Below are 15780 nucleotides of genomic sequence, written 5' to 3' on the forward strand. Positions count from 1 at the left end.
TTCATCTTTCGGCTGGAAAGTCCGATGCCTCTTGTTTTGGGCCACAAGTTGGAGACGCAGAGCTGTATAGGACTCTTTGTCCGGCATCATGACACGTACGTTGTTGCCATTCACGGTCTTGTAGGTAAAATTGTTCTTCGGGCCTACAAGAGTCGTGATCATCTTGACGAGTGCCGAGATGTTGGTCACATCGGGGATAAAAATCGGAGGTGGCTTGATGGTCTTCGGGGTGGGCTTTGGTTTCTCGGGGGTCTTGGGCTTGGAATCGTCTTTAGGTCCGGGTTCGTCATCAGAGCTCTCTTGGTCGTACTCGTCTTCTTCGGTCGAGAGTAAAGCGAAGGCGTTGTTGGCGAGCTTCTTGCGCAGAGCTGCGCTAGTGCTTGGCTTATCTTCCAGCTCCTCTCCCTGTGCTTTCTTTGCCGGTTTTCGCTTTATCTCGCCCGGCTCTGTATGCGAGGTGCTTCCCTCGCTGCTGGAGCTGCTCTTGCGTGTTCTCAGAGCCTTTTTGCGTGGTGTTGTTCCAAGCTTGTGGGTGCGCGGGGGGGCCTGCCAGTCCATCTTCTCCAAAGTTGATAAGGAGTGAGGAGGGGGGGGGGGGGGGAAGCTGGGCACCGTAAGCCGGTGAGCCAGGCAGCACGTGGCTGCTGCTTTGCAATTATACCGCTGCTTCGAGCACTGGGTTTTTTGCGCTGATAACACGCACACTCGGGTGTGCGATGGTGTTAGTGCGAACTACCGTTAGGTACGTTGGCTGGGCCAATCAAAACGCGCGACAAGATCACGCGACGCGAAGTGGCTGGGCACAAGTAACGGGACTTACAACTGTGAACAATTTGCTAACAATTTGCTAACAATTTGCTGTCGATCCGCAGGCACGTCTGCACTCGTCGAGTGTTCGATCGCGACGATCAATTTAGTGACGCATATGATATTGTCCTTATCATATAATTTTTGATATAAAGACTTTAAAGAATTGTATCAAGTTGCCAAACACCTCGTCATCAATTTAGTGACGCATATGATATTGTCCCTATCATATAATTAATATACAGACTTTAATGAATTGTGTCAAGTTGCCAAACACCTCGTCATCAATTTAGTGACGCATATGATATTGTCCCTATCATATAATTTTTGATATATAGACTTTAAAGAATTGTATCAAGTTGCCAAACACCTCGTCATCAATTTAGTGACGCATATGATATTGTCCCTATCATATAATTAATATAAAGACTTTAATGGATTGTGTCAAGTTGCCAAACACCTCGTCATCAATTTAGTGACGCATATGATATTGTCCTTATTATATAATTTTTGATATAAAGACTTTAAAGAATTGTATCAAGTTGCCAAACACCTCGTCATCAATTTAGTGACGCATATGATATTGTCCCTATCATATAATTAATATACAGACTCTAATGAATTGTGTCAAGTTGCCAAACACCTCGTCATCAATTTAGTGACGCATATGATATTGTCCCTATCATATAATTTTTGATATAAAGACTTTAAAGAATTGTATCAAGTTGCCAAACACCTCGTCATCAATTTAGTGACGCATATGATATTGTCCCTTTCATATAATTAATATAAAGACTTTAATGGATTGTGTCAAGTTGCCAAACACCTCGTCATCAACTACTATATTATGGTTGCGCCGACCTCTCATATTGTATTCTCTTATGTGTTCATAGGATTTTGACAATTATACGAGTAAATTAAATAATATACATATGAAAATGATTAATTATTATATGTATAAGGGAAAAAATGATGAAATATTCCCATATTATCTTAGTATTATAGAGGAAAGACCGTTGCCGACCTCTGATATTGTTCAAACTTATGTATTTATATGATTTTGGCAATTATATGAGTAAATTAAAAAATATACATATGAAAATGGTTAATTATTATATGTATATGGGAAAAAATGCTAAGATATTCCCATATTCTCTTAGTATTATAGAGAAAAGCCATTTAAGTGAGAGGGTATAGTAGTGTAAACGACCGGAATTACGACAGAGGGTTCAAAAACTACTATAGGTAGGCAGTGGTTGCCGACCTCTCATATTGTTCAAAACTTATGTATTCATATGATTTTGGCAATTGTATGAGTAAATTAAATAATATACATATGAAAATGATTAATTATTATATGTATAAGGGAAAAAATGCTGAAATATTCCCACATTCTCTTAGTATTATAGAGAAAATCCATTATAGTGAGAGGGTATAGTAGTGTAAACGACCGGAATTACGACAGAGGGTTCAAAAACTACTATAGGTAGGCAGTGGTTGCCGACCTCTCATATTGTTCAAAACTTATGTATTCATATGAATTTGGCAATTATATGAGTAAATTAAATAATATACATATGAAAATGATTAATTATTATATGTATAAGGGAAAAAATGCTGAAATATTCCCACATTCTCTTAGTATTATAGAGAAAATCCATTATAGTGAGAGGGTATAGTAGTGTAAACGACCGGAATTACGACAGAGGGTTCAAAAACTACTATAGGTAGGCAGTGGTTGCCGACCTCTCATATTGTTCAAAACTTATGTATTCATATGATTTTGGCAATTATATGATTAAATTAAATAATATACATATGAAAATGGTTAATTATTATATGTATATGGGAAAAAATGCAGAGATATTCCCATATTCTCTTAGTATTATAGAGAAAAGCCATTTAAGTGAGAGGGTATAGTAGTGTAAACGACCGGAATTACGACAGAGGGTTCAAAAACTACTATAGGTAGGCAGTGGTTGCCGACCTCTCATATTGTTCAAAACTTATGTATTCATATGATTTTGGCAATTGTATGAGTAAATTAAATAATATACATACGAAAATGATTAATTATTATATGTATATGGGAAAAAATGCAGAGATATTCCCATATTCTCTTAGTATTATAGAGAAAAGCCATTTAAGTGAGAGGGTATAGTAGTGTAAACCACCGGAATTACGACAGAGGGTTCAAAAACTACTATAGGTAGGCAGTGGTTGCCGACCTCTCATATTGTTCAAAACTTATGTATTCATATGATTTTGGCAATTGTATGAGTAAATTAAATAATATACATATGAAAATGATTAATTATTATATGTATAAGGGAAAAAATGCTGAAATATTCCCACATTCTCTTAGTATTATAGAGAAAATCCATTATAGTGAGAGGGTATAGTAGTGTAAACGACCGGAATTACGACAGAGGGTTCAAAAACTACTATAGGTAGGCAGTGGTTGCCGACCTCTCATATTGTTCAAAACTTATGTATTCATATGATTTTGGCAATTATATGATTAAATTAAATAATATACATATGAAAATGGTTAATTATTATATGTATATGGGAAAAAATGCTGAGATATTCCCATATTCTCTTAGTATTATAGAGAAAAGCCATTTAAGTGAGAGGGTATAGTAGTGTAAACGACCGGAATTACGACAGAGGGTTCAAAAACTACTATAGGTAGGCAGTGGTTGCCGACCTCTCATATTGTTCAAAACTTATGTATTCATATGATTTTGGCAATTGTATGAGTAAATTAAATAATATACATATGAAAATGATTAATTATTATATGTATAAGGGAAAAAATGCTGAAATATTCCCACATTCTCTTAGTATTATAGAGAAAATCCATTATAGTGAGAGGGTATAGTAGTGTAAACGACCGGAATTACGACAGAGGGTTCAAAAACTACTATAGGTAGGCAGTGGTTGCCGACCTCTCATATTGTTCAAAACTTATGTATTCATATGAATTTGGCAATTATATGAGTAAATTAAATAATAAACATATAAAAATTAATATTTATTATATGTATAAAAAAAAAAATAATCATATTATATATGAATAATGGAAAAAAAATGAAATGTTCCTATAATCTCTTAATATATAAGAGAATAGACCGTATGTTGGGTGGCAAACGGAATTGAAAATACCCGCTTTGAGGACAGCGGGTTCAAAAACTACTATAGGTAGGCAGTGGTTGCCGACCTCCCGCATTATTCGAAATATTTATTTCGGATTATGTTTATATTGGTTACATAAAATAAAGTATATTATTATCCGTACAAATTTGTTTCTCAGTTCTATAGAACACGGGACTTGGCTCCGCGGATAATAGGAATATACGCTTTTTAGATAATATCGTTGAAACAAAAGTCAAGTTTCTATTATATATAGAATAACAAATCGTTTCCATATATTATCGTTAATTTTTGGAGGCAGGCAAATATTAATTTATTACCTGCCGTATAGTTGGATTATTATATCGTTACGGTATAATACAAATATGGATTCTTATGAAAGAAATATAAAATTATATATTAAATGTGGAAATATTATCATATGCGCTTGGTTTTATGTTATATATTACCAGAGAGATATATGAAAAGAGATAAATTTTAAATTTATCTTCAAAATGCAAATGATTTAACTTAATATTTATATTGGTTAAACAAAAATTGTACATGTGTGGATACAATAATTATGTATGTTGGAAATAAAATGATATTTTATAATGAAATATGTATATATAAAAAGATAAAATTATAGAAACATATATATTACAATAATTATATGAAATTCTTGTTATATTGGTAAAACAAGTATAAATTAAAAATGAAAATATGGATTACGAATGCTATATAAAAATGGCCGTAATCGAATAGATTTTTTACTTATATTTATATATTTAAAATTTTACCCAAAGGCGAAATATTGAATTTTATTCAATATAATAAAAATCATGGAATTATATAAAGTGAAAAATCTATATATCTATTATATTGCTTATTTCGATTCAAAAAATATGAATGGAATATGAAGGAAAAACATTATTCTGGTTGATCCTGCCAGTAGTTATATGCTTGTCTCAAAGATTAAGCCATGCATGTCTAAGTACACACGAATTAAAAGTGAAACCGCAAAAGGCTCATTATATCAGTTATGGTTCCTTAGATCGTTAACAGTTACTTGGATAACTGTGGTAATTCTAGAGCTAATACATGCAATTAAAACATGAACCTTATGGGACATGTGCTTTTATTAGGCTAAAACCAAGCGATCGCAAGATCGTTATATTGGTTGAACTCTAGATAACATGCAGATCGTATGGTCTTGTACCGACGACAGATCTTTCAAATGTCTGCCCTATCAACTTTTGATGGTAGTATCTAGGACTACCATGGTTGCAACGGGTAACGGGGAATCAGGGTTCGATTCCGGAGAGGGAGCCTGAGAAACGGCTACCACATCTAAGGAAGGCAGCAGGCGCGTAAATTACCCACTCCCAGCTCGGGGAGGTAGTGACGAAAAATAACAATACAGGACTCATATCCGAGGCCCTGTAATTGGAATGAGTACACTTTAAATCCTTTAACAAGGACCAATTGGAGGGCAAGTCTGGTGCCAGCAGCCGCGGTAATTCCAGCTCCAATAGCGTATATTAAAGTTGTTGCGGTTAAAACGTTCGTAGTTGAACTTGTGCTTCATACGGGTAGTACAACTTACAATTGTGGTTAGTACTATACCTTTATGTATGTAAGCGTATTACCGGTGGAGTTCTTATATGTGATTAAATACTTGTATTTTTTCATATGTTCCTCCTATTTAAAAACCTGCACTAGTGCTCTTAAACGAGTGTTATTGTGGGCCGGTACTATTACTTTGAACAAATTAGAGTGCTTAAAGCAGGCTTCAAATGCCTGAATATTCTGTGCATGGGATAATGAAATAAGACCTCTGTTCTGCTTTCATTGGTTTTCAGATCAAGAGGTAATGATTAATAGAAGCAGTTTGGGGGCATTAGTATTACGACGCGAGAGGTGAAATTCTTGGACCGTCGTAAGACTAACTTAAGCGAAAGCATTTGCCAAAGATGTTTTCATTAATCAAGAACGAAAGTTAGAGGTTCGAAGGCGATCAGATACCGCCCTAGTTCTAACCATAAACGATGCCAGCTAGCAATTGGGTGTAGCTACTTTTATGGCTCTCTCAGTCGCTTCCCGGGAAACCAAAGCTTTTGGGCTCCGGGGGAAGTATGGTTGCAAAGCTGAAACTTAAAGGAATTGACGGAAGGGCACCACCAGGAGTGGAGCCTGCGGCTTAATTTGACTCAACACGGGAAAACTTACCAGGTCCGAACATAAGTGTGTAAGACAGATTGATAGCTCTTTCTCGAATCTATGGGTGGTGGTGCATGGCCGTTCTTAGTTCGTGGAGTGATTTGTCTGGTTAATTCCGATAACGAACGAGACTCAAATATATTAAATAGATATCTTCAGGATTATGGTGCTGAAGCTTATGTAGCCTTCATTCATGGTGGCAGTAAAATGTTTATTGTGTTTGAATGTGTTTATGTAAGTGGAGCCGTACCTGTTGGTTTGTCCCATTATAAGGACACTAGCTTCTTAAATGGACAAATTGCGTCTAGCAATAATGAGATTGAGCAATAACAGGTCTGTGATGCCCTTAGATGTCCTGGGCTGCACGCGCGCTACAATGAAAGTATCAACGTGTATTTCCTAGACCGAGAGGTCCGGGTAAACCGCTGAACCACTTTCATGCTTGGGATTGTGAACTGAAACTGTTCACATGAACTTGGAATTCCCAGTAAGTGTGAGTCATTAACTCGCATTGATTACGTCCCTGCCCTTTGTACACACCGCCCGTCGCTACTACCGATTGAATTATTTAGTGAGGTCTCCGGACGTGATCACTGTGACGCCTTGCGTGTTACGGTTTTTTCGCAAAAGTTGACCGAACTTGATTATTTAGAGGAAGTAAAAGTCGTAACAAGGTTTCCGTAGGTGAACCTGCGGAAGGATCATTATTGTATAATATCCTTATCGTTAATAAATATTTGTTATAATACAAATAAATACAATTTACCAAAATAAAAATATTACAAAATGATTCCACGGAATCAAAAGTTAAAGTCAAAATAAAATGAAGATGGCTTTTATTTTATATGTGGGGCTTGGCAACCTCATAAAAAGACTTTAACATTATTAATGTTGCTGTGCGTATTTGTGGCAGTACTTACTACAACAACGGCGTTTCCTATAAAAACAAATTCTCGAAAATGGAAATCGAAGAAACTAAACTAAATTCGAAAGTAGAAGTCGAATTAAAATAAAAATAATTTTGAATGTGTGGTAATCAAAATAAGTGTGTGTGTATATGGACCATAATATACACGCGTTGCGAATATGTATTGTTCATCTATGTTATGAGCATACGTTGGCTAATGCAACAACCTAAAATATACAATGTTTGTACCTGTCATCCATCAGGTTAATGTTTTATATAAATTTTGCAGTATGTGTCACCCAAAATAGCAAACCATAACCAGATTATTATGATACATAATGCTTATATGAAACTAAGACATTTCGCAACATTTATTTTAGGTATAAAAATAAATTTATTGAAGGAATTGATATATGCCAGTAAAATGGTGTATTTTTAATTTCTTTCAATAAAAACAATATTGACATTATATAAAATTGAATTATAAAACTCTAAGCGGTGGATCACTCGGCTCATGGGTCGATGAAGAACGCAGCAAACTGTGCGTCATCGTGTGAACTGCAGGACACATGAACATCGACATTTTGAACGCATATCGCAGTCCATGCTGTTATGTACTTTAATTAATTTTATAGTGCTGCTTGGACTACATATGGTTGAGGGTTGTAAGACTATGCTAATTAAGTTGTTTATAAATTTTTTATAAGCATATGGTATATTATTGGATTAAATAATGATTTTATTCATAATATTAAAAAAGAAATGAAAAACATTATCTCACATTTGAATGTGAAAAACGAAGAGAAATATTTTCTTTTTCAATCAAATAATACTGAGAAATGTCTAGCATAAAAAATTGAAATATTTTTCATCTAGAATTGTCTCTTATTAATGATTCGGAAAAAGAAAAATCTTGGTTTTGTTATTATTCTTCGTTGGTTCGTTAAATGGATAAAAATGACTTTGCTTACAAGAACTATTGGAACTATTTATAACGAATTTAATTGATTGTTTTATCATTTATATATAAAGAATTTATGGCAAAATATAGTTATATATACAACCTCAACTCATATGGGACTACCCCCTGAATTTAAGCATATTAATTAGGGGAGGAAAAGAAACTAACAAGGATTTTCTTAGTAGCGGCGAGCGAAAAGAAAACAGTTCAGCACTAAGTCACTTTGTCTATATGGCAAATGTGAGATGCAGTGTATGGAGCGTCAATATTCTAGTATGAGAAATTAATGATTTAAGTCCTTCTTAAATGAGGCCATTTACCCATAGAGGGTGCCAGGCCCGTATAACGTTAATGATTGCTAGATGATGTTTCCAAAGAGTCGTGTTGCTTGATAGTGCAGCACTAAGTGGGTGGTAAACTCCATCTAAAACTAAATATAACCATGAGACCGATAGTAAACAAGTACCGTGAGGGAAAGTTGAAAAGAACTCTGAATAGAGAGTTAAACAGTACGTGAAACTGCTTAGAGGTTAAGCCCGATGAACCTGAATATCCGTTATGGAAAATTCATCATTAAAATTGTAATATTTAAATAATATTATTAAGAATAATGTGCATTTTTTCCATATAAGGACATTGTAATCTATTAGCATATCCCAAATTTATCATAAAATATAACTTATAGTTTATTCCAATTAAATTGCTTGCATTTTAACACAGAATAAATGTTATTAATTTGATAAAGTGCTGATAGATTTATATTATTACAGAGCGTTAATTTTTCGGAATTATATAATGGCATAATTATCATTGATTTTTGTGTTTATTATATGCTCTTGTATGATTAACAATGCGAAAGATTCAGGATACCTTCGGGACCCGTCTTGAAACACGGACCAAGGAGTCTAACATATGTGCAAGTTATTGGGATGTAAACCTAATAGCGTAATTAACTTGACTAATAATGGGATTAGTTTTTTAGCTATTTATAGCTAATTAACACAATCCCGGGGCGTTCTATATAGTTATGTATAATGTATATTTATATTATTTATGCCTCTAACTGGAACGTACCTTGAGCATATATGCTGTGACCCGAAAGATGGTGAACTATACTTGATCAGGTTGAAGTCAGGGGAAACCCTGATGGAAGACCGAAACAGTTCTGACGTGCAAATCGATTGTCAGAATTGAGTATAGGGGCGAAAGACCAATCGAACCATCTAGTAGCTGGTTCCTTCCGAAGTTTCCCTCAGGATAGCTGGTGCATTTTAATATTATATAAAATAATCTTATCTGGTAAAGCGAATGATTAGAGGCCTTAGGGTCGAAACGATCTTAACCTATTCTCAAACTTTAAATGGGTAAGAACCTTAACTTTCTTGATATGAAGTTCAAGGTTATGATATAATGTGCCCAGTGGGCCACTTTTGGTAAGCAGAACTGGCGCTGTGGGATGAACCAAACGTAATGTTACGGTGCCCAAATTAACAACTCATGCAGATACCATGAAAGGCGTTGGTTGCTTAAAACAGCAGGACGGTGATCATGGAAGTCGAAATCCGCTAAGGAGTGTGTAACAACTCACCTGCCGAAGCAACTAGCCCTTAAAATGGATGGCGCTTAAGTTGTATACCTATACATTACCGCTAAAGTAGATGATTTATATTACTTGTGATATAAATTTTGAAACTTTAGTGAGTAGGAAGGTACAATGGTATGCGTAGAAGTGTTTGGCGTAAGCCTGCATGGAGCTGCCATTGGTACAGATCTTGGTGGTAGTAGCAAATAATCGAATGAGACCTTGGAGGACTGAAGTGGAGAAGGGTTTCGTGTGAACAGTGGTTGATCACGAGTTAGTCGGTCCTAAGTTCAAGGCGAAAGCCGAAAATTTTCAAGTAAAACAAAAATGCCTAACTATATAAACAAAGCGAATATAATACACTTGAATAATTTTGAACGAAAGGGAATACGGTTCCAATTCCGTAACCTGTTGAGTATCCGTTTGTTATTAAATATGGGCCTCGTGCTCATCCTGGCAACAGGAACGACCATAAAGAAGCCGTCGAGAGATATCGGAAGAGTTTTCTTTTCTGTTTTATAGCCGTACTACCATGGAAGTCTTTCGCAGAGAGATATGGTAGATGGGCTAGAAGAGCATGACATATACTGTTGTGTCGATATTTTCTCCTCGGACCTTGAAAATTTATGGTGGGGACACGCAAACTTCTCAACAGGCCGTACCAATATCCGCAGCTGGTCTCCAAGGTGAAGAGTCTCTAGTCGATAGAATAATGTAGGTAAGGGAAGTCGGCAAATTAGATCCGTAACTTCGGGATAAGGATTGGCTCTGAAGATTGAGATAGTCGGGCTTGATTGGGAAACAATAACATGGTTTATGTGCTCGTTCTGGGTAAATAGAGTTTCTAGCATTTATGTTAGTTACTTGTTCCCCGGATAGTTTAGTTACGTAGCCAATTGTGGAACTTTCTTGCTAAAATTTTTAAGAATACTATTTGGGTTAAACCAATTAGTTCTTATCAATTATAACGATTATCAATTAACAATCAATTCAGAACTGGCACGGACTTGGGGAATCCGACTGTCTAATTAAAACAAAGCATTGTGATGGCCCTAGCGGGTGTTGACACAATGTGATTTCTGCCCAGTGCTCTGAATGTCAAAGTGAAGAAATTCAAGTAAGCGCGGGTCAACGGCGGGAGTAACTATGACTCTCTTAAGGTAGCCAAATGCCTCGTCATCTAATTAGTGACGCGCATGAATGGATTAACGAGATTCCTACTGTCCCTATCTACTATCTAGCGAAACCACAGCCAAGGGAACGGGCTTGGAATAATTAGCGGGGAAAGAAGACCCTTTTGAGCTTGACTCTAATCTGGCAGTGTAAGGAGACATAAGAGGTGTAGAATAAGTGGGAGATATTAGACCTCGGTTTGGTATCGTCAATGAAATACCACTACTCTTATTGTTTCCTTACTTACTTGATTAAATGGAACGTGTATCATTTCCTAGCCATTATACGGATATATTTATTATATCTTATGGTATTGGGTTTTGATGCAAGCTTCTTGATCAAAGTATCACGAGTTTGTTATATAATCGCAAACAAATTCTTTAATAAAACGATGCATTTATGTATTTTTGATTTGAAAATTTGGTATAACTCCAATTACTCAGGTATGATCCAATTCAAGGACATTGCCAGGTAGGGAGTTTGACTGGGGCGGTACATCTCTCAAATAATAACGGAGGTGTCCCAAGGCCAGCTCAGTGCGGACAGAAACCACACATAGAGCAAAAGGGCAAATGCTGACTTGATCTCGGTGTTCAGTACACACAGGGACAGCAAAAGCTCGGCCTATCGATCCTTTTGGTTTAAAGAGTTTTTAACAAGAGGTGTCAGAAAAGTTACCATAGGGATAACTGGCTTGTGGCGGCCAAGCGTTCATAGCGACGTCGCTTTTTGATCCTTCGATGTCGGCTCTTCCTATCATTGTGAAGCAAAATTCACCAAGCGTTGGATTGTTCACCCATGCAAGGGAACGTGAGCTGGGTTTAGACCGTCGTGAGACAGGTTAGTTTTACCCTACTAATGACAAAACGTTGTTGCGACAGCATTCCTGCGTAGTACGAGAGGAACCGCAGGTACGGACCAATGGCACAATACTTGTTCGAGCGAACAGTGGTATGACGCTACGTCCGTTGGATTATGCCTGAACGCCTCTAAGGTCGTATCCGTGCTGGACTGCAATGATAAATAAGGGGCAATTTGCATTGTATGGCTTCTAAACCATTTAAAGTTTATAATTTATTTTATAAACGACAATGGATGTGATGCCAATGTAATTTGTAACATAGTAAATTAGGAGGATCTTCGATCACCTGATGCCGCGCTAGTTACATATAAAAGCATTATTTAATACAATGACAAAGCCTAGAATCAATTGTAAACGACTTTTGTAACAGGCAAGGTGTTGTAAGTGGTTGAGCAGCTGCCATACTGCGATCCACTGAAGCTTATCCTTTGCTTGATGATTCGATAAATAAATGATTTTTTCCTGTAGCCAAACACCTCGTCATCAATTTAGTGACGCATATGATATTGTCCCTATCATATAATTAATATAAAGACTTTAATGGATTGTGTCAAGTTGCCAAACACCTCGTCATCAATTTAGTGACGCATATGATATTGTCCCTATCATATAATTAATATAAAGACTTTAATGAATTGTGTCAAGTTGCCAAACACCTCGTCATCAATTTAGTGACGCATATGATATTGTCCCTATCATATAATTTTTGATATAAAGACTTTAAAGAATTGTATCAAGTTGCCAAACACCTCGTCATCAATTTAGTGACGCATATGATATTGTCCCTATCATATAATTAATATACAGACTTTAATGAATTGTGTCAAGTTGCCAAACACCTCGTCATCAATTTAGTGACGCATATGATATTGTCCTTATCATATAATTTTTGATATAAAGACTTTAAAGAATTGAATCAAGTTGCCAAACACCTCGTCATCAATTTAGTGACGCATATGATATTGTCCCTATCATATAATTAATATAAAGACTTTAATGGATTGTGTCAAGTTGCCAAACACCTCGTCATCAATTTAGTGACGCATATGATATTGTCCCTATCATATAATTAATATAAAGACTTTAATGAATTGTGTCAAGTTGCCAAACACCTCGTCATCAATTTAGTGACGCATATGATATTGTCCTTATCATATAATTTTTGATATAAAGACTTTAAAGAATTGTATCAAGTTGCCAAACACCTCGTCATCAATTTAGTGACGCATATGATATTGTCCCTATCATATAATTAATATAAAGACTTTAATGGATTGTGTCAAGTTGCCAAACACCTCGTCATCAATTTAGTGACGCATATGATATTGTCCTTATCATATAATTTTTGATATAAAGACTTTAAAGAATTGTATCAAGTTGCCAAACACCTCGTCATCAATTTAGTGACGCATATGATATTGTCCCTATCATATAATTAATATACAGACTTTAATGAATTGTGTCAAGTTGCCAAACACCTCGTCATCAATTTAGTGACGCATATGATATTGTCCCTATCATATAATTTTTGATATATAGACTTTAAAGAATTGTATCAAGTTGCCAAACACCTCGTCATCAATTTAGTGACGCATATGATATTGTCCCTATCATATAATTAATATAAAGACTTTAATGGATTGTGTCAAGTTGCCAAACACCTCGTCATCAATTTAGTTTTTTTTTTTTTTTTTTTTTTCTTTAGCGTGCGTTTATTTATTTAAAATCTGTCCTAGTGGACAATAATTAAATGGTTTTGCGGGGGAACATTAGCTTAAGGGATACTATTGTACATGTATTTGTGGCGGGTTTTATATGTGTTGTCTATTGTTGTGGAAGATCGAGAGGGTGTCTCCTCATGAGACGTCTGCTTGTTTGGCTATTGTCTAACAGGTTGGTGGCGAGGTGGTTAGGGTGGTTTTCGAGCCTCTTCAGGTATCTCTCGCTGAGCCTGGAGATTTCATCAGCGACTTGTGGGATTCCAAGTTCCCTATGTATGGCGACATTCTCGTGGTAGGGATGCGCATTACAGGCAATTCTCAAGCACCTATTCTGGAACCGCTGTATACGCAGGCGATTCGTGTGGCTTGCCGTGCCCCATAGCTGTATCCCGTAGGTCCAGATGGGCTTGAGAATTGCCTTGTACACCAGGATTTTGTGGTTCTGCCTTAGCTTGGACCCTCTCCCAATAAGCCAATGCATCTGCCTCAGACGCGCATCGGCCTGTATGCGTTTGCTGACGATGTGGGGACGCCAAGTGAGCCTGCGGTCCAGGGTAAGTCCTAGGTACTTGGGTGCGGGTGCGTTGGGAATGATGACTCCGTTTAGCGTGACCGGTGGGCAGTCTCCTCTCCTTAGTGCAAATGTTGTTTGGGTAGATTTTTCCGCGTTCACTACGATGTTCCACCTGCTGAGCCAGGGATGTAGCGCGTCCATTTGCCTTTGGATTGTTTCGGAGGCTTCTCGTGGGTCGGATGAGGAGGCGAGGAAAGCCGTGTCATCTGCATAAGTCGCTATAGTTAGGTTCCTGGAGGGGATTATGGGAAGGTCTGCGGTGTAAAGGGTGTACAGTATTGGTCCGAGCACACTGCCTTGCGGAACTCCAGCTCTGATCAGTCTGGGTAGGCTTATTGCACTTCCGCATCTGACTTGGAATGCTCTTCCCTCAGTGTAGGATTTGAGGAGGGTAAAATGGGGGCTTGGGAGGTAGGATTTGAGTTTATGGAGGAGTCCAGGATGCCAAACTCTGTCGAATGCCTGCTTCACGTCGAGCATTACAGCGCAGCAGTATTTCTTTTGCTCGAATGCCTCGAGGATCCGTTCGACTAGCCGGTGGCATTGCTCTGGTGTTCCGTGGGAGCGCCTGAAGCCAAACTGGTGATCGGGGATCAAACCAGCCTCATCCAGTACTGGCAATACTCTGCGCAAAAATACTCTTTCGAGTATTTTGGAGAGGATTGCCAGCAAACTAATCGGACGATAGGAGGCGAGATTGGCTTCAGGCTTACCAGGCTTGAGGAGGACAATAACCTCTGCTCTTTTCCACTCTTCCGGGAAGTACCCTAGCCGGAAGCAGCTGTTGTAAATGCTGGCCAGCATTTGTGTGCAGCGGGATGGGAGCATTTTTAGGGCCGCCGCATCTATACGATCCAGGCCTGGAGATTTGTTGTTCTTCAGTAGAGCAATCTCCTGCGCAACTTCCTCAGGGTCGACTGGTTCCAACGGGGGACCGGGAGAGCTTGGGCTATTGAGAAACCGGGCTGTTTCAGCATGTTCTTCGGCAGTGCAGCAGTCGAACGGAGAGAAGGCGTTGTAAAGGTGTTCGGCGAAAGCTTCTGCTCTTTCAGCATCCGAAAGGCACCAGGATCCATCTGCTTTGCGCACTGCGGAAACCTTTTTGGCTGGTCGTTTAATGTGGCGGGTGACGTTCCACAGATTGTGGTCTGGGTCCCCGGGAGAGAGTTCCTCGAGGAATCTGAGGAAGGAGTCCTGGCGTAGGCTGGAGATCTTGTCCTTCAACTCCTTTGTGGCGTGATTGAGCGCTGTTTTGTCTCTTGGATTGCGCGTCAAGAACCAAACTCTCCTGAGACGCCTCTTCTCAGTCACGAGTGCCGCAATTTCCGGGGACCAGAGGTGGAGGTCCCTGCTAGGTGTTCTCGCAGTCTTTGGTGGCGGTGGGCTTGCGAATTCCGCAGCGTTTTGCATCTGCCTGGTGAGATTCCCGATAGCTTCATCAATGTTCCTGGGTGTGTTGAGGATGGGGTTCGGATTGACGGTGGAGAGCATCCAGGACGCGAACTTGGCGGCGTCGGTATATTTTCCAGTGAGCCTTCTGAGCGGGGTTTTCCTGAGGACTGGCGTGTTGATTAGCACGTTTATTGCACAGTGGTCTGACAGGAGATCAGCATTTGTTGTGCAGCTGATCTTCGCATGCCCTATGCCTTTCGACACAGCAAAGTCCAGTAGGTCTGGAGTCTTGAGGGGATTCGTTGGCCAGTGAGTGGGCTCGCCAGTGGAGTGGCAGTCCAGTCGGTGGCGTTGCAGGTACCCAAACAGAGTTTTCCCTTTGGGGTTGTTGGCGCGCGATCCCCACCAAGAATGTTTGGCGTTATAATCTCCAGCTGCTATGAAGC

The 15780-nt window shown here is 38.3% G+C and overlaps 3 non-coding genes across 3 annotated transcripts; all 3 read left to right on the top strand.

Annotated features, from left to right (window-relative positions):
- The first annotated feature begins 4874 nt into the window (after positions 1 to 4874).
- LOC116802817 lies at positions 4875 to 6869 on the top strand. Its single transcript, XR_004363157.1, has one exon. It is a non-coding gene; the product is annotated as a small subunit ribosomal RNA (ribosomal RNA).
- A 687-nt stretch (positions 6870 to 7556) lies between these two features.
- On the top strand, positions 7557 to 7735 carry LOC116802821. Its single transcript, XR_004363160.1, has one exon. It is a non-coding gene; the product is annotated as a 5.8S ribosomal RNA (ribosomal RNA).
- A 394-nt stretch (positions 7736 to 8129) lies between these two features.
- Positions 8130 to 12091, top strand: LOC116802819. The gene has a single exon (XR_004363159.1). It is a non-coding gene; the product is annotated as a large subunit ribosomal RNA (ribosomal RNA).
- The last annotated feature ends 3689 nt before the right edge of the window (positions 12092 to 15780 follow it).

This window comes from Drosophila sechellia, unplaced genomic scaffold, assembly GCF_004382195.2.
Source record: "Drosophila sechellia strain sech25 unplaced genomic scaffold, ASM438219v1 U_228, whole genome shotgun sequence".
Lineage (NCBI taxonomy): Eukaryota > Metazoa > Arthropoda > Insecta > Diptera > Drosophilidae > Drosophila > Drosophila sechellia.